The sequence below is a fragment of the Scyliorhinus torazame genome, chromosome 3 (assembly GCF_047496885.1).
Source record: "Scyliorhinus torazame isolate Kashiwa2021f chromosome 3, sScyTor2.1, whole genome shotgun sequence".
Lineage (NCBI taxonomy): Eukaryota > Metazoa > Chordata > Chondrichthyes > Carcharhiniformes > Scyliorhinidae > Scyliorhinus > Scyliorhinus torazame.
In genome coordinates, this window is record NC_092709.1 from 39,990,028 (window position 1) to 40,017,132 (window position 27,105).

Here is a 27,105-nt window from a genome sequence, read left to right on the forward strand (position 1 = left end):
TGATCCAACTTTGGCTTCAATACACTATGAGCGCGATTCTCCAGTCTCTTTGCTCTCTCGCTCAAATGTAACGTGGCAGGTGAATAGTGGGAGAGGCCATAAATGAGATCCACAGGGCGCCAAACGGTTTGCGATGCAACCAACCTACCCCTGTAGGCGAAATCGGGATCTCGCCGTAGCGTGGCGAGACACTAATTACCATCATTTAAGCCCCATTTCCATACAATCAACGAGAGCGACCCCATATCCAACAGCCTCCCATCATTCAGCAGCATCCCCAGCAAGTCCTCACACAGGCGGCGGTTTGTACTCCTTTTGAAAAACATGAACCTGGCGGAAGGGTTTCTGTGGGGAGCTGAGGAGGTGAGCAACCATCCTTGCTCGCTGGCAAAGAGCTGGGAGTACTGGGCTTGCCACCCCAGTGATCAGCGGGAAGGAGAGGGGGGGCGGTGAGGGAAGCTCGACTGGGGATGGGGACCATCTGTAGGGGTAGGCTGCCATCGGGGGGTGGGGGGAGGCGCTGGGAGGGGGCAACCAGGGGAGAATCACTCATGGCACCACCATACCAACTCCTAGATGTACCCATTCTGGGAGCAACCCTTGTCCCTGCCCGTCTGCCCCACTGATCACCCATAACCACCACCGACTCGCTAATAGGGAATTGGCAATCGTCGTTAAGTGAGCACTTGACGCAACCCAAATGGATTCACGTGGGTGGGCAGGCATGTAGCCTGTAGGAGTCATTACCTCGCGTCCCAATCACAACTTGATGCCTGGACACTGTGCTTGAAGACTGCGGAAGACAACACCACACACGCATTATCCAAACACCCGTGGGATGGGGGACAGTTACGGGGACATTTCCATGGCCGGAAGGTGGGTGAGCACCATGGGGAAGTGGAGGAGGGGGGGGGGGGGGGGATGCCTGGAGAGATGTGCAAAGGATCCGGGGGTCAGCCCGCATTGCGGAAGAAAGTGACAGAGACATCATGACGGTTGTGCAAAACGGTGTTGAATGTGCTGTGCAATCTGCTGGAGCAACGCTGACATCTACCGCTGAACGTCCTGACCACTCCCTATCGCCTCCATCAGCTCCGGGTAACCCACTTCCACAAGCTCAGCATCAGGCTGGGACCCAGCTAGGTCCTGGGATCCAGCAGACTTCCGACTACTGTCTCGCCTGAGGGTTCCTGCCTCCACCTGATGTACATCATCAGCAGTGCGCTATTCACCAGATTGTGTCCCAGAAGCCTGACCACTAACATTTCCCACCGAGATGTGTGTATTTGCGCTAATAGGAGGTGGAGAGCTGTGTCGTGACCACGGTGGCATCCTCGGAGATCTCCTCTGAGGTGTTGTCCTCGGAGTCAGGAGAGGGGGCTGCCTGGGATGGCCCGACGCCGTCGGCTGCTGGACCTGCAGGAGAATGGACATGTGGTCAGTGGGAGGGATGGGTCAGTCAGTCAGGCAATCGCTACTCATGTTTGACAGGTCTCTCGGGTGGAGCCCGGTGGTTCCTCACCTCTGCGGCATCTGCCAGCCTCTGCATGGGTGACCAACCTGTCCTCGTCTACCCCGGTCATCTCCAGGAGCCAGTCCTCAAAGGAGGTGAGGATTCTTATGTGTGGCACGTCTCCACAAGTCTGGACCCTCTACCGCTGATTGTGGGAGAGCTTTTCCTGCAGAGACACAGTGGGGGCATCGTTAGCCACACGCGTGGTTCACAGTGGTGGGAGAGGGGGTGTGAAGGCAGGGTTGGGGGGAAGGGAGAGGGTGGGCTGGTCATCAGGTGGAGAGTTGGGGTCTGAATGTTCCAGTGGGGGTGGAAGGGTCTCGAGGAGGTGGGGCATTGGTGTCTACTTACTCGCGCTGCCCGGTGCAGGTCATTGACCTTCTTCCTGCATTGCTGGCCAGTCCTCCTGATCATACTGTTCGAACTAACAGCTGCCATCACCTCATCCCAGACAGCATAGGCTGCCCTGTGGCTCATCCTCCGGGACCCTTAGGGAACAGGATATCTTTCCTCGCCTCCACCGCATTCAGGCGCCTCCCCAGGTCAACATCCCCGAATCTTGGGGCTGGTCTTCTTGGCACCATTGTTGCAAGCTACATGGGGTTGGCTGAGCAAGTGCAGCTTAAGTGTTGCTCAACCTTGTTAGTGGCAGGTTGGCGAGCGCGGTCCCGGAGAACCAGCTAGCGAGGTGTTATTTATGGCGAGAAGCCCGTGAGGCCTCGATAAGTGGACTAATTAATGTTGAATTGCGTTTACTGGTTTCTCTGGGCCTAGCGCCGGGAAGCTCGCTGTCACACTTCGAATTCTTTCCAGAGGATCGCGTTCTCTTGCTCTGCCATACCACTTCTTACATATTTTGGTTTTACATCATTGTAGTGGAACCAAGGTGTAAATAAAGAGTCTTGGCATTGGATATCAAGAGGCAGGTGCATAGTTCTTTTTGTTCATGTTATCTTCTGGATATGCTATTGCACTTCAATTGCGACTGAGGAAGGTCTCTTGTATTGTTTGATGTAATCTGATATTTATTGAAGGTTAACTTGATGACATAATAGTAGAACAAGAAAGAAGATCCACTCATGTCATGTACTATGATGCAACTTGAGCCAAACTCAAACAGACATCTCGGAGACCATTAATTTGCTTATGCAACCCTCCTTTCTTTGGGAACGTGTCTGGTCTCTGTGTGCGAGAATTCTCGACTGAAAGATAATGAATAAAATCTCACATCCGAGTGCTCTATGTATCCTAGGGGGCCAATATTTTGTGACTTGTGTATGCCAATGCCATTCAATTATTATTGTATTTCTTTAATTAACCCAACCACTCACTGTCTGGGTGGAGTCTGCATGTGCTCCCCGTGTGTGCATGGGTTTCCTCCAGGCACTCCAGTTTCGTCCCACAGTCCAAAGATGTGCAGGTTAGGGGGGTGGATTGGTCATGATAAATATCCCTTCGCGTCCAAAAAAGGTTAGGTGGGATTACTGGGTTACGGGGACAGCGGGGAGGCATGGGCTTAGGTAGGGTGTTCTTTCCAAGGGCCGGTGCAGACTTGATGGGCCAAATGGCCTCCTTCTGCACTGTAAATTCTATGATTCTATGCGGTGACACGTTTGAAAAATGACACCCTCCCTCAGGTGTAGTGTGGAGGTGGCATGCACCCGCAATAATGTGGCCAAATCTTGGCAAAAAAAACAGCCTCACAGTTGCTGAGAGGAAAGTTAAGGTGATTGACAAAAGGACCAGAGGCACCATGAGGAAAAGTCTTTACGCAATGGGTAGTTAGGATTTGGAATGTGCCACCTGGTAGGGTGGTGGATATACATTCAGAGGCAGACTTCAAATGGGAAATGGATAAATACTTGAAGGAGAATGAATATTCATGGATATGATGAGAGAGCGGAAAAGAGGGACTTATTGGACTGCCCTTCAAAAAAGCTGAGGCAGATCGTTGGGTCAAACGGTCCCTTCTGTGCTGTGCTATTCCACAGTTCTACAAAATTAGAATCCATTGAAAATCAACTTAGATTATTTATAGTATTACAGGCAAAACAGAAAAGCCCAGTGGTTCCAATGGTATTTCTGTGCTGAACAACATTTATTTGAAATGTCGGAACAAGAGGCTTACTGAGCCTATTCTGGCTGCTGTTGGCCATTTAAAAAATATCTTTACCTAACGCACACCACACTGGCTGTGACATTACTCACTGATACCCACAAGCATGTGACAGATGTTGAGAACTGCAACTGCAGTGGGAAGAACAACAAATTAATTTGTGGTAAAGAAATGTGTTGCCAATTTTTTAATACCGTTTTCACATACCTATAGGGAGTGCTGTCTTTCTAACAAAAAAAAATAACGATTCCTGGCATCCTTCTCGTCTTTTTTTTTCACCTCCTCATCCGAGGTCAAATGACACTTACGAAAATGCCTTGAAGCATGTGATTTTCTTTTATAAAAATGTTCCCTTTAAGTGGTGAGCAGTAACCAGGCATGAAAAACACAGCACTGTCATTTTAAGAAAAGGATCACCGACCTCAGTTTATTAACACCCACATGAAATAATGCCAGTTAACTTCCCCATGACTATCACTGTAGCAGGAATGAGGAATCCTTGTTATAACTCTTCATATTTTCAGAATTGGTTTTAGAAAACCAAACAACAGTCAAGTTCTGTGTTACGAATGCATAAAGCTGTTTTTGACAGAAAGAACAGAGGCCATTCCCTACCCTACACAGCGACCGGTCTATGATAAACAAATAATGGTATTTACTTATTTCTGCTCTATCATTGATCAGATACATAAGAAAACCAAAATGCTGCAGGTGCTGGAACCCTGAAATAATAATAAAAACCTTTATTGTCACAAGTCGGCTTACATTAACACTCCAATGAAGTTACTTGAAAAGCCCCTAGTCGCCACGTTCCAGTGCCTGTTCTGGTACACAGAGGGAGAATTCAGAATGTTTGATTCACCCAACAGCACGTCATTCGCGACTTGTGGGAGGAAACCGGAGCATCCGGAAGAAACGCACGCAGACACAGGGAGAACTTCGCACAGACAGTGACCCAAGCCAGGAATCGAACCTGGGACCCTGGCGCAGTGAAGTAACAGTGCTAACCACTGTGCTACCATGCCACCCTATATAAATATAAATATTATGGGTGAAATCGTCGGCTGTTCACGCCAACGGGGCCTTCTCATGGATTTCCTGGCGGCATGGAATGGATTCACTGGGAAAATGTCATTGATAGTGGCAAGACCAGAAGATCCCGCCACTGGCCAATGGGGGACTGACTCCTGCTGCCGAGAAACATGCCACGGGAAGGCCAGGAAATCTCACCCTTTAATCTGTTGGAAAGACCCAGTAATTCTGGCATCTATGGACAGTGAAACAGAGTTAACATTTCAAGTCAAATGACTGGAAGAAGAGTCTGAAGAAGAGTCATTCAACTCCAAACGTGAATTGTTTCTCACTCCGCAGAAGCTACCAGATCTGCTGGGTTTTTCCATCACTTTTAGTTTTTATTACGGAATGGATACAGTTGCTCCTGCTCCCCGGCCCCCAACTTCACATGGGGTTACTTCAAAACACACTGCTAGATGGCCAAGGATTTGTCCCAGGATTCACCATTCTACCCAGTAGGAGTTGGATATGAGCCCAAACAACAGTCTGAAAAGCAACTGGGATTTATGAATATCACAAAACGCCTGAGATGTTGGCTTCATGCCAGATCAGAAAGAACATCAGGTGCAGAACAATATTAGGCTGCGAAAGAAATTAAATTCAAATTGTCAGGAATTGACTAGTTATCCCACTGGATCAGGAGAAATACGTTTTTTTTTACATCAAATAAATTTAAAGTTCGCTTTGTAAATCAGTACACATTCTACATGCGGGAATAGCTGGGGACTAGTGAGAAGAAGACATGGAATGAAATTACAATCCCAAATGTTTCATTTATTTTTTCCACATCCATTCTTCCAAAACTCTGCTGCCCATACCTATCTCAAACAAAATCTCCTTCACTATTAGCCTTGTGCTTCCTGGCCCACATCGGCTCCGAGTCGGCAACAACTCAAATTGTTGAGTTCTGAAATTGTCAAACTCAACACTCAAAGCACTCCATTTAGCCATATCCTTCCATTTAAAAAAAAATAATATTTATTGTCACAATTATGCTGACAATAAATCCCCTAGTCGCCACATTCCAGTGCCTGTTCGGGTACACAGAGGCAGAATTCAGAATGTTCGAATTATCTAACAAGCACGTCTTTCGGGATTCATGGGAGGAAACTGGAGCCCCCGGAGGAAACCCACGCAGTCACAGGGAGAAAGTGCAGACTCCGCACAGCCAGTGACCCAAACCCGGAATCGAACCTGGGATCCTGGCGCTGTGAGGCAACAATGCTAATGGCTGTGCTACCGTGCGCTATTTCTGTAACCTCCTACTGTTTTACAACCCTCCACAAACTCTGTTCTCCTCAAACTCTGGCCTCTTGCATATCCTTGATTTTCCCCCCAATAAGCAGTTGTTCATTCAGCTGGCTAGGTCTGAATCTCTCTTCCTAAACCTTTCTAGCTATCCGTATTCTTTTAGGACATTTATAAAAACCTGTTTGACGACATCTTTTGTTACCTGTCCTAATGATAACTTAATTTGACTCAGTATCCAATTTTTGTTTGTTATTGCTTCTATGAAGTGTCTTGGAATGTTTTACTAGATTAAATGTGCGATATAAATGCACTGTTTGCCTCTGGAATGATGCACCCAAAGGCCAGATTAAATCATGTTCAGAATTTTGCTGAGATAATTTAACTTGAGTTGACAATTTGCTTTAGTTCTGACATGTGTAACATAAATGTCAATCACTGGGAAATATCAAAACTGATTCAACGTCTGTTGTTTTTTTAAACTAAGTTGGATAGTCTCTGTCATAATATACACCAGTATATCATGGTGCAGACACACACACTGATGGACACACAGTGGGACCAATCAACACACATAACACCGCAGCCAAATCACCAGTTAGAGCACACGCACTATAAAGACAAGGGGCATCAGAGTTCCCACTGATTCGAGCTGCAGCTTCCTCGTAGGACAGAGCTCACAGCCTGCAGCACAAACATTCACCATGTGCTAAGTGCATCGGCTGGTTAGGACAAGGCAAAGGTCTTTAGTTAAAGCTAATACCGTGTTAACCCACAGTGAGAGTATGTTAAACAGTTAATGACTCAATAAAATAGTGTTGCACTATTTCAAGTGTTGGTGACCTGTATGTGTTCCACGGATCCAGAGCGTCCAACACAAACATGATACCAGGAGTTGAGGAATATTAGCCCTTCTTAGACCTACCTACAAGGGATCTGCATTGCGCCAGCATTCCGTCATCCTGCAACATGGACAACATCTGCCCGCCGCCACCGCTCCGCATCGCCGGCAACCAAGGGGCCAACTGGAAGATATTCAAACAGTGCTTCCAGCTCTTCCTTGAGGCCACAGACAGGGAGGACGCCTCGGATACCAGGAAGATTGCTCTCCTACTATCCACGGCCGAGGACCATGCTATCCACATTTTCAATTCTCTCACCTTTGCGGATGGTGAAGATAAAACAAAGTTCAAGCCGGTCCTCCTCAAGTTTGACACTCACTGCAGCGTAGAGGTGAATGAAAGTTTCGAGCGCTACGTGTTCCAACAGCGTTTTCAGGGTAAGGATGAACCTTTCCAATCCTTTCTCACTCACCTCCGCATCCTTGCGCAGTCTTGCAGCTACAGGCCCACCTCCGACTCCATGATACGCGACCAGATCATTTTTGGTGTTCAGTCGGACCCCCTACGACAGCAGCTCCTCAAAGTAAAGCAGCTCACCCTAGCGACCGCCATTGAGACCTGTGTCCTACACGAAAACGCCACGAGTCGGTATTCCCACATCCAGGCGGCTGAAACGGGGCAGGCAAGGTCCCCATGAGGCGGAACGGGTCCGAGCAATTGAGCAACTCCAGGGCCTCAGCCTGGATGAGGGCGGCCATCTCGCGCGCTTTTCGCGGACTCCCACGCTTGTGCACTCCAAACGAGGGGACGGCGACATCGAAGAACATAATGCGCAGGCGCGCACCATGCACGACCGCACCACGCATGCACGGTGGCGCAGCGAACGTGCTGACGCTACGACGTGCGGCAACTGTGGCTCCGCCCACTTAAAACGGCAATGCCCTGCCAAATCTCGACAATGCCTAAGATGTGGCAGACTTGGCCACTATGCTGCCTTATGCCGAGCAGCTCAGCCTGCCAATTCATATCGCTTCAGTCAGCCTCGCAGGAATGTCCGGGCAATTCAACCCACGGTCACCGAGTCCGATTCCGACCTTCCACACAGCAGTGGCACCGAGGACCTGAAGGCGCCTTTTCGAGTCGGCATCGTGACAAAAAACAGGGTGTCCCCGAAGCAAAGACACCAGCCGCTGTCGGTATACAGCATCGATCCAGACGATGAGTGGTGTGCCACCCTGACGGTCAACCGGTCCCAAATACGATTCCGCCTGGACACTGGTGCTTCCGCCAATCTCATTGCACGGTCTGACTTCCAAAGCCTTTGTGTCAAACCAGCCATCCTTCCATCAGCCTGCCAGCTATTGGATTACAATAGCAATGCCATTGATGCCAGCGGCTCGTGCCAATTTGAAGTGACGCACAGGTCACGCACAGTCATCCTTCCTTTTGAAATCGTGGGCTTCTCGAAAGACTCCCTGCTTGGAGCGCAGGCATGCAAGCTGTTGAACCTAGTTCAGAGAGTTCACTCTCTCTCTCCTCATGACACGTCTGCCTTTCAGGACACCGACTTCAGGGCGCAACTCGACGCCATCATCAGCCAGCACCACGATGTCTTCGAAGGCATGGGCACGCTCCCATACACCTACAAGATCTTATTGAAACAGAATGCCACGCCTGTGTTGCACGCACCTCACAGGGTCCCAGCACCCCTTAAAGACAGCCTCAAGTAGCAGCTGCAGGACCTCCAGGATAAAGCAGTGAGTTCCAAAGTCACGGAACCGACCGACTGGGTCAGTTCTATGGTATGTGTAAAAAAGCCTTCTGGTGAATTGAGAATTAGCATTGATCCCAAGGATCTAAATTGCAATATCATCAGGGAGCATTATCCAATTCCCAAGCGCGAAGAGATCACATGCAAGATGGCTCGCGCCAAGCTCTTCAACAAACTCAACGCCTCAAAAGGATTCTGGCAAATCCAGCTCGATAAATCCAGCAGGAAACTGTATACATTTAATACCCTCTTTGGCAGATATTGTTACAACACGATGCCGTTTGGGATCATATCTGCTTCAGAAGTGTTCCATAGGATTATGGAACAAATGATGGAAGGCATTGAAGGTGTCCGCGTCTATGTCGATGACATACTCATTTGGTCCACCACCCCGCAGGAGCTTGTCAGTCGCCTCCAGCGCGTATTCAAACTTATAAGTGAGCAGGGCCTCCGCCTCAACAGGGCCAAATGCTCTTTTAGTCAGACGGAACTCAAGTTCCTCGGGGACCACATCTTCCAGTTGGGTGTGCGGCCGGATGCGGACAAGGTGGCTGCAATCACAGCCATGAAAACGCCAGAGGACAAGAAGGCGGTCCTCCGATTTCTGGGCATGGTTAACTTTTTAGGGAAGTTCATCCCTAACCTCGCCTCTCATACCACGGCTCTCAGGAACCTGGTCAGGAAGATGACAGACTTCCAATGGCTCCCTGCCCATGAGCGCAAATGGAGAGAACTCAAAACCAAACTCACCACGGCCCCGGTCTTAGCTTTCTTTCATTCAGCAAAAGAGACCAAAATTTCAACCGATGCCAGCCAATCCGGCATTGGGGCGGTGCTCCTGCAACGTGATGAAGCCTCATCATGGGCCCCCGTTGCATATGCGTCACGCACCATGACCCCCACGGAGCAGCGCTACACGCAGATACAAAAGGAGTGCCTGTGCCTTCTGACCGGTGTGGTTAAGTTTCACGATTATGTGTACGGACTTCCTCAATTCACCGTCGAGACCGACCATCGCCCGCTGGTCAATATAATACAGAAAAACTTGAACAACATGACACCTCGCCTCCAGCGTATTCTTCTCAAGCTCCGGCGATATGACTTCCAGCTGGTATACACCCCAGGCAAAGACCTCATCATTGCTGACGCTCTCTCCAGGGCAGTCAACACTCCATGTGACCCAGAGGGGTTCGTCTGCCAGGTTGACGCCCATGTGGCCTTCAGGCCTCCAATCTACCTGCCACGGATGAACGCCTCATCCAAATTCGCCGCGAGACGGCGGCTGACCCCTTGCTACAGCGTGTCATGCGCCACCGAACAGACGGCTGGCTCAAGGGCCAATGCCCTCAGTTCTTTAACGTCAGAGATGATCTGGCGGTAGTAGACGGGGGTCTTCTGAAACTAGACTGCATTGTCATCCCGCATAGCATGAGCCAGCTCGTCCTGGAACAACTACACGAGGGCCACCTTGGCGTGGAAAAGTGCCACTGACGGGCCCGAGAGGCAGTGTACTGGCCCGGCATTAATGAAGACATAGCCAACACAGTGCTCAACTGCTCCACTTGTCAGCGCTTCCAGCCGGCCCAACCACGTGAGACCCTGCAGCCCTATGAGTTGGTCACGTCACCTTGGACCAAGGTGGGCATCGACCTGTTCCACGCGCTGGGTAGAGACTATGTCCTGATAGTGGACTACTTTTCAAATTACCCGGAGGTGATACGGTTGCACGACATCACATCGTCTGCAGTCATCCGTGCCTGTAAGGACACCTTTGTTCGACACGGCATCCCACTCATGGTTATGTCGGACAATGGCCCCTGCTTCGCAAGCCAGGAATGGTCCAACTTTGCCAGGCGGTACAATTTTGCCCATGTGACATCCAGTCCCCTGTACCCCCACTTCAACGGCAAGGCGGAGAAGGGAGTACATATAGTCAAACGGCTCCTCTGCAAGGCTGCCGATGCTGGGTCCGATTTCTACCTTGCCTTGCTGGCCTATCGCTCTGCCCCACTGTCCACTGGCCTTTCGTCAGCCCAATTGCTCATGGGTCGTACCCTGAGGACGACGGTGCCGTCCATCCATGTCCCAGACTTCGACCACTTTCCGGTCATTCGACGGATGCAGCTGTCTTGTGCACAGCACAAGGCGGCTCATGACTCCCGTGCAGCTGATCTCCCTGCTCTGGCTCCAGATGACAACGTCCGCATCCATCTTCCGTATGGTGGCTGGTCTGCAACCGATGTTGTCCTTCGGCAGGTGGCCCCCGCTCATTCCTGGTTCGTCTACCGGATGGCTCCATTCGGCGCCGCAATCGATGCGCCCTTTGTCTCGTTCCACGCTCGCTATGTGATCCTCCACTGTCGCCTCGCCCTCCTGCTGACCCTGCCATGGACTATGCAGAGGTCCCTGTCACTCTGCATTCTCCTCACTCCCCGCTCCTCAGCCGGCGGCTCCCGATCTACCCTTGAGGCGGTCAACCAGAATTTGTCGCCCACCTCAGAGACTTAATTTGTGAAATTTGTGGACTTATAGACTTTCTGAATTGTTTTGTTCTTCCGTTTGATCGTTTACGTGGTTTGTATATAGTGTTCATCTCGTTATTCTTGTTGCATACTGCTTTTCTGCACCAGGCACCTTCCCATGTGAATAGCTTAGTTCTCATGTACATAGTCCTGTAAATATGTCTTTCGCACACGCGTAGTTAGGGGCATTCTCACCATACACTATTTATTGCCACACATGTACATTTTTTTATAAAAGGGGAAATGTCATAATATACACCAGTATATCATGGTGCAGACACACACACTGATGGACACACAGTGGGACCAATAACACACATAACACCGCAGCCAATCACCAGACCACACGCACTATAAAGACAGGGGGCATCAGAGTTCCCGCTCATTCGAGCTGCAGCTTCCTCGTAGGACAGAGCTCACAACCTGCAGCACAGGCATTCACCATGTGCTGAGTGCATCGACTGGTTAGGACAAGGCAAAGGTCTTTAGTTAAAGCTAATATCGTGTTAACCCACAGTGAGAGTATGTTAAACAGTTAATGACTCAATAAAATAATGTTGTACTATTTCAAGTGTTGGTGACCTGTATGTGTTCCATGGATCCAGAGCGCCCAACACAACAGTCTCTTTTTCTAACTTCTATAGAGCTGATGGCTTTACATGCCAACAGATAGTCCAAATATTTTATCTGAGCTGCAAAACAAATACACATTTGCAGATAAGCAAATGAAAACGGCAACCCTATGTGAAGATTTCACATGTAAAAACACACCATCTACACTCGCTGTCATATTATCGGAGTATAGTAATTATTTAATCATAAATATTTCATGACATTGCTTTTACTCCAAGCATACAACATTGAAAGTCAGCTCAGGATTTGCTACTGCTTCTGTTAAAATGATACTTCATGACCTAGCTGTCATAGTTCATTGAAATTATTTGACTTGCATATAAATAGGCCTAACTCAGTGTTTAAATGTGAGATAATGGGTAGCTAGCAGTGAGCTACAAGGCTGCAATTTAACAACGGAACTTTGATAAGTAGTTGAGTGGTTTATCTATATTAGTGCAATTTTTTGTTCCCACACGTAGAGTTACCTCAAAAATATATTTCAAATGAATGTTGAAAGGTGGGAAAAGTACTATAATATGGGGTAGAATTTGCCTCAGAAGAGTGGCGTAAAATGGGCAGTATCGGATTGCCCGCTAGTTATCCACAGTGCTCGATATCACCAACTGCAATGGAATTCAGCACCAACAGCGGAATATAATGGGTGTTAAATCCAATGCCGCATGTTTTCTGCCAGTGCTTGGGGCGAATTTCTTCACCGACAAGTTAACATATCTAAGTATTGTATTTAACCTAAAGATACTTGACATAGTAGCAATTACTGTTTCCAATTTGTTTCTCAAGCAAAATATTGTCAGTAGAAAGTGTCCAACTGTCTGGAAAAGACTCCTCGCAAATTGCTGTCAATGTTTACTCCTTCAATAAAAGGCGTGTATTGTGTGTGTGTGGAGGGAGCGGAGGGGGGAGAGGGGTTAGTGATGGGTGGTAAACTGTTGTCAGGGATTCTCCAGATCACCCACTAATCTTAGGCAGGAGAGCCATGGAATTGATGCTCATATGATTATATTGTTCAGGAGTTAGAATAGAATACCTACTGTTACACCCCTACAGGGACAGAGCTGAATAACATCCGCTTCCCCTCCTACACGCCTGAGAATGAACTACTCAGGTGGGTAGGGGGCGGAGTCTCCTAATTGGAGGAACTCCCCACAGAATATAAACCCTGACCTGGAAGCAGTTTGGGGAAGGAGAACCTGTGTGGAGTGTGGGATTATGGTGACTAGTATGGAATAAGGTGAGGTGTACCCTGTTAGCCTGACCTCTCGTGGAGTCTTTGCCTCCATTTACAGCAGAGACCATTCAGCCCATCGAGCCTGCTCCAAACTTCTGAAAGAGTACCCTACCTAGGCCCACTCCCCCATCCTATCGCTGTAATCCCAGCTAACCTGCACATCTTTGGACAACTAAGGGGCAATTTTAATATGGCCAACCCAACTAACCTGCACATCTTTGTGATTGAAGGAAAAGTAAGGAATCTAATAATTAGGAATGTGTTCTGGTGGGTGCATGATTAAAAGAGACAATCCATTTTTAAATGGAAATTAGTTAGAAAGACAGGTTGGTTGAGGTGATGGAACTTTGAGATGCGGATCAGCCGAGCAACACATAACAGATGTTTCCCTAAGGCAAGTGGATAACAATGAGGGAGAGAATTTCAGGAGTTAAAACAAATATGGTAAAAGTTCAAAGAGAAGAGAGGGGTGAATTTTACGCTTCCGTTCCAAAAGTGGGAGCTCATGTAAAAATTGTGATTAAGAGCGACTGTTAAGAAAGATAGTTCAGATAACAAAAGAGATGGAGGGGTGGAGCATGAGGGGCCAGAGCCTGCAGTGTCAACTGGGCCATCATGGAACCCAGTAGGCATGGGGGGTATGCACCATGCTAACATGTTGGCCTTTCACCCCGGCAGACAATGGATATTTGAATTCAACCAGCAATGGTGGCCTTCCTACTTGTTGCCGCAGCTCTGGGGGATGCCTTGCGGCTTTACGAGTGGGCACTGCTCGAGGAGGAGGAGGTTGCACCAATGGAGCGTGCAGCAGTGGAGTGTGCCCCAAAGGAACAGGAGACAGCTGCCCAGGATGGAGAGCCGGCCGCCCAACAAGCCAAGGAGGAGGAGGGGCAAAGGAGGCACCACATGAGGCATCATGTGTACCGGCATCGCCTGTCATTCGAGGACCTACCGGACCGGGCATGTTGTCGAAGATTCCTGCTGAGCAGGGAGACGGTGTAACATATCTGCCAGATCATGGCCCAGCTGGCACCGCGGGGCTATGGGGGAGGACACCTGCTCCCAGTCACCCTTAACCTTTTGTGGGTCTCTTATTTTACCTTCTAATAAGAATAGGAGGTGCACTTTTGATTTTGATTTTGATTTATTATTGTCACATGTATTGGTATACAGTGAAAAGTATTGTTTCTTGCATGCTGTACAAACAATGCATACCGTACATAGGAAAGGAAGGAGAGACTGCAGAATATAATGTTACAGTTATAGCAAGGTGTAGAGAAAAGATCAACTTAATACGAGGTAGGACCATTCAAAAGTCTGATGGCAGCAGAGAAGAAAATGTTCTTGAGTCGGTTGGTACGTGACCTCAAACTTTGGTATCTTTTTCCTGACGGAAGAAGGTGGAAGAGAGTATGTCCGGGGTGTGTGGGTTCCTTAATTATGTTGGCTGCCTTTCTGAGGCAGCGGGAATTATAGATAGAGTCAATGGATGGGAGGCACTTGAATAAGAACTGAAGAAAAACTTCGAAACAAAATATCAAACAACGCATAAAAAAGTCGGGCACATGACGAAAAGCATAAAGCTCAAAAGGAAATCACAAATAAAAGATAGATGATTCAAGAAGTCAGGAACAAAAACCTCGACCACAAGGTCCTACTTTTAAGGGAATTCTTATCTCTGTTTTATCCCTCATTTACTTTAATTGACTTCTCATTGTTAATCAAACATTGGACATTACTTAAGATTGACTTGTGCCTAGCAAAACTAGCTTAGTGTCTGTGTGCGCAGTCTTAGGAAATTATTGGGTGATCACTTGCCATGTTATACAGCTTGGCAGAGGCCTTGCTAGAACTAATTAATTTATTAGACAGAGAACAATGCCCAGTATACTGGAATACAATGGTTAACTCATTATTTGAGACCATGTCTGAGTTCCCACAGTCAAAACACTTTTAATATTTTTGCCTTTTAGCTATATGCATTCAACTAGCACCTATCTGAATAAAACTATCAATAAACTAGACTGTATCATTTTTACGCAGCTGGGTCCCTCCAGGTGCGAGTGGGGACCTGTCCCGGGTCTCACAGACCTCGGTGCATCCGCACCTTCACTGCAGCCCAATAATCCCAGTCAGCTCAATACATACATTTCAATGTGGACCAAGCCCACCCGGATGCCTGAGCAGTGGGATCCGTCGCCATCCCCAATATGCCCCGGGTCCAGGCGGTGATCGACGGAATGCATGTTCCCCTACGAGCACTTGCAGATGACAGGCCACTCTTTAAAACCGAAGTGTGCTCCACTCGATGAACGTGCAGTTGATATGTGACCATCATACACGTCTGTGCCCAATACTCGGAAAGTGTGCACGATGCCTTCATCCTGGCACACTCAACGATTCCTGACATGTTCGAGATGCCCTCCCGAGCTGGGCGATTGACTCATGGGTGACAAGGGTTATCTACTGCGATCGTGGCTGATGACACCAATTCAGAGGCCAAAGACTGATGCAGAGACCTGCTACAAAGACGCCCATGCAGCAACCAGGGGCGTGATCGGGCATTGCTTCGGCCTCCGAAAGATGTGGACAGGTGCCTGGACTGCTCTGGAGGGGCCTTGCACTATGATGCTGAGAGGGTCGCCTACATCTTGGTGGCCTGCTACGTCCTCCACAACATCGCTCAGCAAAGGGGCTATGTGCAGGAGGAGAGTGAGCGCCAGGCTTTGTCCGACAATGAGGATGTGCGGGGGAGGGGGAGCGGGTGCAGGACATGGGGCTCAGGCAGGCACGGCTGCATGACGTGTGCGCAAGGACAATGCGCATTGGACGTTCTGATTGCCTCCAGGTTCACCGATGAGGAGGGGCTGGGTTTGGTCAGAGGCATGGACACCGCACCCCCCCCCCCCATATCGGGCCCACCCCGACCACATCCCAACCTGCAACCCTTCTGTGATACATACTTGCCGCATAACAGGGTGTGGGCCCTGGGTTGGCAGTAACACCGGGTCAGTTCCATAGAATGGAGGATGATAACAGCTCTGAAATGAGCTCTAATGCTCCGCATCATTTGCCAACGTCTGACTCCTGTCCACGGTAACACTTCACACCATCGACCTGGGTGATCCTTGCATGTGAGCTGGCCATTTCATCACATGTGCCATTGAATCCCTGGGGTGACGGGGGTGGGTACGGTCGGGGGGGGGGGGGGGAGGGGGGCACAGGCCACCCACAATGTCTGCCCATGAACCCCCCCCCCCCCACACACACCCTCTGTGGCCAGCCCAGACCAGCCTACACCTCACACCCATCTAACAGAACACCGAGGCAGGTTGTAACAGTGCTGACAGGTGTTTAATGTGACAATGTATATACAGATGTGTGCTTAGCCCCATCACTAAACTGTACCCTGCACCCGTGCCAACTTAACTGGTGTCTAACATTCTGGACTTACAGGGCCTAACGTTATGTCTAGGTGGAGCCCCAGACGGTACAGCAGGAGTAGAGGTGGTCTGCTGTGATTCCCGCCCTAGACCTGGGTCCTTGTTGGCGGCTGTCTTCTGGGGAGACTGGGCCTGGATGGGCCCAGCTGCGGATTGGGTGTCCAAAGTGGAGTGGTGACATCCAGTTCTGCCTGCTGTCCATCAGATGTGCCAGGGTCAGGAGGGGGGGTCCAAGGTGCTACAGAGTTCGAGCACCTCCCCTGCAGGAGTCAGCGGCACGGGCCCCATCACCTCGACCTCCCTCTGAGGGCCTGGTGTCCCCAGGCTACTCCATAGGATGGGTGTGTGAGCAGAGCTATACCCTGAGGCTCCCCCGCCCTGGCGCTGCCAGTCCTGGAGGCATGCTCTGGTCTCGACCAGGGTCTGCCTGCTCGCGGTTACGGAGCACAGTGGGTGGACCATCTCCGCCTGGCACTGCGCCACATTACCCATTGACTATGCTACCACCTTCTGGGTCTGGGTCACATCAGCCAGTGACTGTACCATCCCCCTCTGGGACTGGGCCACCACCTCTGTGTCTGCACCATATTGGCCAGCACCTGGGCAATGCCACCAACGTTCACAGCCGTGGCCCGCTGTGACCGGGCCACGATCAGGAGCGCCGCTGCAATTTCCAGGTGGGTCTGGCACATGGCTGCCTCTGAGGCGGCAACCCTGCCCGAGGCCTCGGTCAGCGCATGCACAGAATGCCCCAGGCCTTGCTGAACAATAGCCGCAACCCTCACCCTCAATGTGTCCACCATGAACGCCACCTGTGTGGTGTTGACCTGGGTGGCACCCATGGTCGGCACCACCTCCTGCTCCCGCACGTGGTTGGACTCCTCCAACTGCCCTGCAGGTGATGGATGCTCACCGACAACCCCTCATGTAATCCCCGGCCCTGCGACTGCATCTCCACAATCGATGGAATTGTCTGTTCCAGAAGCCCCAAACCCTTCTGGATGGCAGCTTGTTTCTGGGGTTGGCCTGCAGCTAGTCCTTGGGGTCGGCCTGCCCTCTGACCATCTGCCCCCTTGGGAGTTCCTACCTCCAACTGATGTACCAGAGCAGGGGCCTCTTCACTAAAGTGCCCAACCAAGGTGAATGTTTCTCAGATGGTGGAGGGTGTTGGAGACAGCTTAAACGGGAAATATGTGTCAACATCGGACTCGAGCTCCGGGGTGTCCTGAGTCTTGGGTCAACGGCTGCCACCCCAGCTGCACTCCTCCTCACTGCTCAACTCACGGCGGGTCTCCGAATGTGGCGCTGGGGGACATAAGATGGACATGCCTCACCATCAGCAGGTCCTGCAAGGCACAAGACAAGACACATAATTAGACTCCGGGCCGGGGGGTGGTGGAGGTAGTGCGGGTGAGGGTTGTGTGGGGTGAGGGTGGTGTGGGAATAAGGGTGGCATGGGGCTGAGGGCAAGGGCCGTGTGGGGTGAGAGTGAGGGTGGTGTGGGTTGAGTGTGAGGGCAATGCTGAGGGCGGTCTGGGGGTGAGGGTGAGGGTGATGTGGGGGTGATGGTGAAGGTGGTGTGTGGGTCAGGATGAGGAAGGTAGGGGTGATGTTGGGGAGGGGGTTTAACACACGTGTCATTGGGAACCACAACTCAGAAGGGTCTCACTTCCTTGGCCCGCGGCTGATCACCACCCCGGCGACCTCCCTTTCCTCTGGGCCACCGACCACATCCAAGGCCATCTGCTCTGTCGTGGTTTGGGGCCGCATGTCCTGCGGTCCCCCTGTAGTTTTCTTCAGTTCCCAGTGATTATGAGCGGCCTTCTCCTGCTGTGCGGGGTGGACGATTTGGATGGGGGGGCGCGGGGGGAAACAGAAAATTACACTGTTACACAGTTGTCATCAGGCTGTCGGCATGCAGCCCAGGGGGTGAGTAGCTGGTGGCCTCAGTGCCAGGGCACCCGGCCCTGGCAGCCGATATGGGTGCCAACATGTGGTGCAGGTTGTGGGGTGCGGCCATCTCCGGGTGGGGGGGGGAATTGGGATACGAGTATGTGGGACGCGGGTTAGTGCCAAGGGCACAGTGCTGCCTACTAACCCTGGCCTCCCTGAGGAGGTTGTGCAGTACACCTGACCGCTTCTGCCACCTGCGACTAGGCACGGCGAACAGCGGTGGCAGGCAAACTCCTTCCCGAGCCAAAGTACAGGGTCAACCGCCTCTCTTCCACCATGCCCAGGAAGGTCTCCAGTTTGGCGTCTGTGAAAATGGGTGCCGCTCTCCTTGCTGCCATCTTGTTGGCTGGGCTGGTGTGTGTGGAGAGTGAGGTGTGTATATGAGGCTGCACCCTGTCAGTCTCCTGAGTGTCAATCTCAGATCCGACGATTCCGGCACCGTTTCTCATTGGAATCGATTATGTTCCACATGCGTTGATGCCAGCCCCTTAACAGTAGCTGAATCGGTCCAGGTGTGGTGCCGGCTTTGCTGTTGTGGAACTCCATGAATCCTGCGGCAGCATCAGCACTTAGTGTGAGGAACGGGGAATCCCCCCGACAATGTTTTGGCCTCAACTACTTCCTGTAGTAACAAATTCCACAGGCTCACCACTCTCTGGGTGAAAAACTTTCTCCTCATCTCTGTCCTAAATAGTCTACCCCGTACCCTCAAACTGTGACCCCTTGTTCTGGACACACCCATCATTAGGAACATCCTTCCTGCATCTACCCCGTCTAATTCTGTTAAAATTTTAGCGGTTTCTATGAGATCCCCCTCATTCTTCTGAACTCCAGCGAATACAATCCTAACCGATTCAATCTCTCCTCATACGTCAATCCTGCTATCCCTGGAATCAGTTTGGTAAACCTTTGCTGCACTCCCTCTCGAGCGAGAACACTCTTCCTCAGAGAAGGAGACCAAAACTGCACACAACATTCCAGGTGTGGCCTCACAAAGGCCCTGTATAATTGCAGCAAGACATCCCTGCTTCTGTACTCGAATCCTCCCACAATGAAGGCCAGCATACCATTTGCCTTCTTTACCGCCTGTTATACCTGTATGCTTACCTTCAGTGACTGGTGTACAAGGACACCCAGGTTTCATGGATTTGTGGGCAGCACGGTAGCACCAGTGATTAGCACTGTGGTTTCACAGCGCCAAGGTCCCAGGTTCTATTCCCTGCTGGGTCACTGTCTGTGCGGAGTCTGCATGCTCTCCCCATGTCTGCGTTGGTTTCCTCCGAGTGCTTCCGTTTCCTCCCACAGTCCAAATACATGCAGGTTAGGTGGATTGGCCATGATAAATTGCCCTTAGTGACTAAATAAGGTTAGGAGGGGTTATTGGGTTACAGGAATGGGGTGGAAGTGAGGCTTAAGTGGGTCGGTGCAGACTCGATGGACCGAATGGCCTCCTTCTGCACTGTATGTTCTATGTTCATTGCACACTCTCCTCTCTTAACTTATGGCTATTCAGATAATAGTCTGTCTTTTCATTCTTCCTACTAAAGTGGAGAACCTCACATTTATCCAAATTATACTGCATCCGCAATTCATTTGCCCACTCACTCAACTTGTCCAAATCACACTGAAGCATCTCTGCATCCCCCTCACAGCTCACCCTCCCACCCAACTTGGTGTCATCTGCAAATTTGGAGATATTACATGTTGTGTTATGTACTCTGGGATAAATCAGGCTGCAACTCGATGCAGCTTTGACCAAAAGATACTCCAGACTTTGAAGTAATTTCAATGTGATTTATTGAACCATGAGCACAGTTCTCTATGAGTTCAACTCTCCTATTAATCTTGTTATAGTAACTCAGTCTAACTAATCAGTCTGCTCTAAGCCATGTGCTGGGTGTGATCTTCTGATCTGCCCCTGTCCTACTCGCTAAGTGTCGCCTGTGGAAAGAGACAGAGCATGTGTGCCCTGTCCTTATATATGGGTTGTGTAATGCCCCCTTGTGGTAGTGTCACCTCTTGGTGTCTTGACTGCCCATTGGTCATGTCCTATTCTATGTGTTCATTAGCTGTATGTCTGCATGTCATGATGTCTCTGGTGCTCCCTCTAGTGTTTACTTAGTCGTAGTGTATTTACATTAACCCCTTGTGTATTTACAGTGATGCACATCACCACATTACATTTCGTTCCCTCATGTAAATCATTAATATATATTGTGAATAGTAGGGGTTCTAGTACCGATCCCATTGATCACTGCCTGCCAATTTGATTAAGACCCGTTAATTCCTACTCTTTGTTACCTCTCTGCCAACTAGTTTTCTATCCATCTCAACACCCGACCCCTAATCCCATGTGCTTAATTTTACACATTTATCTCTTATGCGTTACATTGTTGAAATCCTTCTGAAAGTCTAAGTATACCACATCCACTGTTCCTGCCTCATCAACTCTCCTAGTTACATCCTCGAAGAATTCCAGTAGATTTGTCAAACATGATTTCCCCTTCTTGAATGCATATAATAATAATAAGCTTTTATTCTCACAAGTATGAAGTTACCGTGAAAAACTCCTAGTCGCCACATTCCGGCGCCTGTTTGGGTAAGCCGGTATGAGAATTGAACCCGTGATGCTGGCCTTGTTCTGCATTACAAACTAGCTGTCTAGGCCACTGAGCTAAAGTTTTGACTCTGTCCGATCCTGTCACTGTTTATCAAGTGCTCAGCTGTAAAATCTTTGAGAATGGATTCTCGAATTTTCCCCACCACCGACGTTAGACTCACTGGTCTATCCACCTCCCTTTTTAAATTGTGGAGTTACATGAGCTAACCTGCAATCTGCAGGAGTTGTTGCAGAGTCTATAAAATTCCAACTTATGGCCATTAAGATTATAGTCTGCCTTTTGCATTCAATGCATTCATTATTTCTAGAGCTACTTCCATAAGTGCTCTGGGATATAGATTGTCAGGCGCTGGAAATTTATCAGCCTTCAATCCCTTCAATTTTCCCAACACCTTTACTAATATTGATCTCCTTCAGTTCTCCCTCCCCTCACTAAACCCTCTATTCCCCAGCAATTTTGGTATCTGATTTGTGTCCTCATTTGTGAAGACAGAACCAAAGTATGCATTTAGTGGCTCAGCCATTTCTTTGTCCCCTATTGCACATTCCCCTGTTTCTGTCTGTAAAGGACCTATATTTGTCTTTGGCAGTTTTTTCCTCCTCGCGCACCTAAAGAAAATTTTACAGTCAGTTTTCATCTTCCCTTCAAGCTGACTCTCAAACTCTATTTTCTTCTTCTTAATCAATCCCTTGGTCTTTCTTAGCTGAGTTTTAATCTGCTCCCAATCCTTAGACCATTTGTTTCACTTGGTCAATTTGGATGCTTCTTCCTTGGATCGAATACTATCTCTAATTTCCTTTGTAAGCCATGGATTGGCCACCTTTCCAGTTTTACTTTTGAACCAGACAGGAATAAACAATTGTTACAGTTCTCCAATGCGCTCCTTGAATGTTTGCTAATGCCTATCCACTGTCATCCCTTTAAGTAACATTCCACAATCGATCAAAGCCAACTCACTCCTCATATCATCGTAGCTTCCTTCAGTAAGATTCAGAACCCTAGTCTCAGAATCATCCACTTCACTCTCCATCTTGATGAAGAATTCTACATATTATGGTTGTTCATTCGCAAAGGGTCTTGCACAACTAGATTGCCAATAATTCCATTCTCATTACACAGCACCCAGTCTAGGATGGCCTGTCTCTAGTTGGTTCCTCAACGTATTGGTCCAGAAAACCATCCCGTATACATTCCAGGAATTCCTCCTCTACGATATTGTGGCTAATTTGATTTGCCCCATTTATATGCACATTAAAATCACCCATAATTACATATGTTCCTTTGTTGCGTGCAACTCTAATTTCCTGTTTAATGCAATTCCCAACATCACCACTGCACGACACCACTAATGTTTTTTGCCCCTTGGTGTTTCTCAGCTGTAACCATACAGATTCCACATTGACAGAGCTAATATCCTTCCTCACTATTGCTTAATTTCCTCTTTAACCGGCAATGCAAACCCACCATCTTTTCCTTTTTATCTGTCCTTCCTAAATACTGAATACACCTGGACATTCTGTTCCCATCCCGAGACACGCTGCAGCCATGACTTCGTAATCCCGATTATATCATATCCATTTACTTCTATTTGCAGGATTAGTTCATCTTCTTTGTTGCAAATGCTCCATGCGTTAAGGCACAAAGCCTTTTAACCTTGTCTTTTCAACATTAGTTGTCTCACTCCCAATATTTTTCACTATGGACCTGTTTGAATCTGGCCCTTTGTTTCTCTGCCTATCACTTTTCTAATTCACCTTTCTGTCTTTTGTTTGTGTCCTTGTTTTCTCCTCCTCTGACTCCTTGCACAGGTTTCCATCCCCCCTGCCATTTTAGTTCAATCCCTCCCCAACCACTCTACAAATACTCTCCCTCGGACAGCAGTCCCGATCCTTTTTTGTTCCTCAGTTCCACCCATGTGGTCTCCACTGGATGCTTTCCCCTCATTATATCCTCCCTCACTTTGAGGTGATAATCTTTCTAATCAGTAAAGCTGTTCCACCCCCTCTGCTATATCCTCTGTCCCTCCTGTAAATGTTATAACCAGGCATATTTTGTTCCCAATCCCTGACCATCCTGCAGCCATGATGTCTCCGTAATAACAACTACATCATAATCGTTAACTTGCATTTGTACCTGCAGCACATCTAGTTTATTCCTTATATTCCGTGCATTTGTATATAAAACTTTTAATTGGGCTATACCCCCAACCTGCCCCTCAGCACTGACGTTTCATTTGCTTGTTCATTATTTTTCACTTTTGGTTTAACCAGTATACTTCTTGTAGATTTGCCATTATCTGCAGTTCCTGAAATTAGGTTTGTGACTATTTCTTTACTCTCTGCCCTGCTAATTGTTTTTGGAGCTGTATTGAGTTCCCTTGAAGCCTCCTCTCTGTAGTGATCTGTATATCTGAGTGTATGTAAAGGGTTAACATACATAAGCAACAGCTAGATAACCACTAGATGGAAGCACCAGATATGGGTATAAAAGATAAACTCAGAGCGAGTTTCTGCCTCTTTGTGTTCGGAGTGACGAGTGAACAGAGTTAGAGAGAGATAGCTCAGAGTGCAGGTGCAGATGATCATAATTATATATATTTAATCTTGTTAATCTAATCTGCAGTTGTAGTTATTGAAGAGTGAACACACTCATAGTTAGATTATTATCGTTACTCAATAAACAGTATTTGCTTTATTTGAAGCCTTCGAGTGTTACTGAACATCACGCATATGACCATTCTGGCAGAAAGGAAATGAGTAACAAGATATTACGTAATGTAATATAACACTCCCCCGCCCACCCCCACCCCCCATCCCTCTATTTGCTAGTTTAAAGTCCTTTCGACCACCCTATTTGTCCTTTCCCAGATCGGTTCAGGAAGAGACTGTCGCAACGGTACAGATCCCTCTGTCCCAGAACTACTGTCCCAAATGCAACTAAGAGCCAGCATTCCAAGCTGTCTTTCTGGGATTTGGAATACCCTAGCATTCAACATCATTTGGGCTCTCAACAATATGGATCTTTTGTTAAAATTACAGTGGTAACTTGGGAGAAACCTTACAGCCATGAGTGACACGAGATGTAGCATTGCCAACTGGCCAGTTTCTCATGAGTGCACCTGCGTTATTTTCACACAGAAGTCAGTTACTCATTACTGTTCTCAATATATATTCCTCAACAGATGGAGTCTGACTGAGAGACCAAAATGTGATTTTATAACATCTGCATCAGCCCGGTTATTACTCTTACAGCGTCCTCTACATAGATTAATGTTTAAAACTAAGTAGTATCAACCTGGAAGCTAAAGATAACTCCAGTTCATTTTTTTTCCCTCTGGGCACCTACCAACTGAAGCCTCTTTCACCTTTATTTTTCCTTCTGACAACAAACGCAAGCAACTCATGAATTTCTCTGCTACCAAGCCAAAGTCCATTCTTTCAGTTGCCTTCTGTTCTTTCCTCCTCTCACCTTTGAAGCGAAACATCCCCCCATCATCTACCCTAGATCTGAGGCACTCTCCCTCTCTCGTCTCTTTAGCATACCATGCGTTCTTTGAGTTGATAATATAGTTAATCCATGCTTCACCTCCTATTTCCATTAAACTGACCACACAACCATCTGTCTGACCCTGATCAGCTGTCACTTAAATGGCTTCTGTCATGGTATACATCAGCATATCATGGTGCAAACACACACACACTGACACACTGATGGTCATACAGTAGGACCAACCAGCATACACAACATCGCAGCCAATCACCAGTGAGAGCACACGCACTATAAAGACAGGGGACACCAGAGTTCCTACTCATTCTAGCAGCAGCCAGCTCAGAGCACAGAGCTCACAGCCTGCCTCTCCGACATTCACCATGTGCTGGGTGCCTCACCTAGATAGTGAGAGGACAGGGTCCACAGATAAGCTGGTAATGCATGTACCCAAAGTTACAATATGTTATTACAGTTGAGTTGTTAATAAAATAGAGTTACACCATCTCCAGCCGTGTTGACCTGTTTGTAGACCAGAATACCCAACACGACATAGTTCCAGGAGTGGACGCATACTAGCCCCTGTGAGACCTACCTGCAACTTATCAACAATCTGCCATCCTGCAGCATGGAGAACATCAACCTGCCGCCGCCGCTACGCATCGCTGGCAATCTCGGGGTGAATTGGAAGCTTTTTAAACAGCGCTTTCAGCTCTTCCTAGAGGCCACAAACAGGTAGAATGCATCGGACACCAGGAAGATTGCCCTTCTTCTCTCCACGACAGGGCAACACGCCATCCACATCTTTAACTCCCTGACATTCGCGGATGGCGAGGACAAAGCCAAATACAAGACGGTGCTCCTAAGATTTGATTAACACTTCACCGTTGAAGTTAATGAAAGCTTCAAAAGGTACCTGTTCCAGCAGTGCCTGCAGGGTAAGGACAAGTCTTTCCAGTCTTATTTAACACACCTCCGCATCCTCACGCAGTCCTGCGGCTATGGGCCCACCTCTGACTCCATGATACGTGACCAGATAGTTTTCGGGGTCATGTCGGACACCCTGCGCCAGCAGCTCCTTAAAATCCAGCAACTCACCCTAGCGGCGGCCATTGAGACCTGCGTCCTGCATGAGAACGCCACCAGCCGGTACTCACACATCCAGGCGCTGAAATGGCGCGGCAGGGGCCCCACGAGGCGGATCGGGTCCAGTCGTTCGAGTACCTCCCGGCCCCCGGCCCGGAGGAGGGCGGCCATTTTGTGCACTTTCCGAGGCCTCCAGCGCTTGTACGTGCCAAAAGAGGGGACGTTGATGTGGAGGAATGCGGTGTGCATTACGCAAGACCACACTGCGCATGCGCGGTGGCGCAACAAACACACTGACGTCATGACGTGTGGCAACTGTGGCTCCGCCCATTTAAAGCGGCAATTTCCGGCCAAAGCGCGACAATGCCTACGCTGTGGCAGGCTTGGCCACTATGCTGCTTGCTGTCAAGCACCACAGCCTACCAACTCGCAACAGTTTAACCAGCCTCGCAGAAATGTTCGGGCAATTCTACCCACGTTCACCGAGTCCGATCCTGACATCATACAGACCAGTGACACTGAGGACAGGGAGCCTTTCCGCATTGCTGTCATCAACAAGAATAAGCTGTCCCCGAGTCGAACGCACCAGCCGCTGTCGGTGCACAGCATTGATCCGGACGACGAGTGGTGTGCCACCCTGACGGTCAACCCGAATTCGTCACCCACCCCAAAGACTTGATTTATAAACCTTGCACTATTGGACTCACTGACTTGTTCTGCCGTACTGTTTAAGAGTTTTTCATCGTTTGTTAACAGCATTTGTTTCATTCTTGGTGTAACATAGTTTTCCTCTGCACCTGAGCACCTTCCCGTGTATATAGTATAGCCACATGTACATATTGATGTAAATAATGCACACACATGATCAGACACACTCACTACACTTTATTTATTCTCATGTAGGCACTTTCACATCAGCATATCATGGTGCAATCACACACACACTGACACACTGATGGACATACAGTAGGACCAACCAGCACACATAACATCGCAGCCAATCACCAGTGAGAGCACACTCACTATAAAGACAGGGGACACCAGAGTTCCCGCTCATTCTAGTAGCAGCCAGCTCAGAGCACAGAGCTCACAGCCTGCCTCTCAGGCATTCATCATGTGCTGAGTGCCACAGCTAGATAGTGATAGGACAGGGGCCACAGATAAGCTGGTAATGCACGTACCCAAAGTTACAGTATGTTATTACAGTTGAGTTGTTAATAAAATAGAGTTACACCATCTCCAGCCGTGTTGACCTGTTTGTAGACCAGAACACCCAACACGCCAGCTTCCTCCCCCCAGATCCTGTCTCTCCAGGCACATGGACTACCTACCTCCAGAGTGAGCAGCTTATGCCAATGATTGCCCTGAAGTTTGTGGATGAGCCTTCTAATTGAGCTACGTTTGCAGTACTGGCTGTACAAATGAAAATGGCTTCATCAAATTAATCTGACATCATTCGCAGGCATATGGCCAATGTTTGCCGGCTCTTCCCGCCGATGGTGACCTCCCGCGGTGCATTCCCCAGTGACAAGAGTGCGGGGCTTGCAAAACCCCATACACATCGGC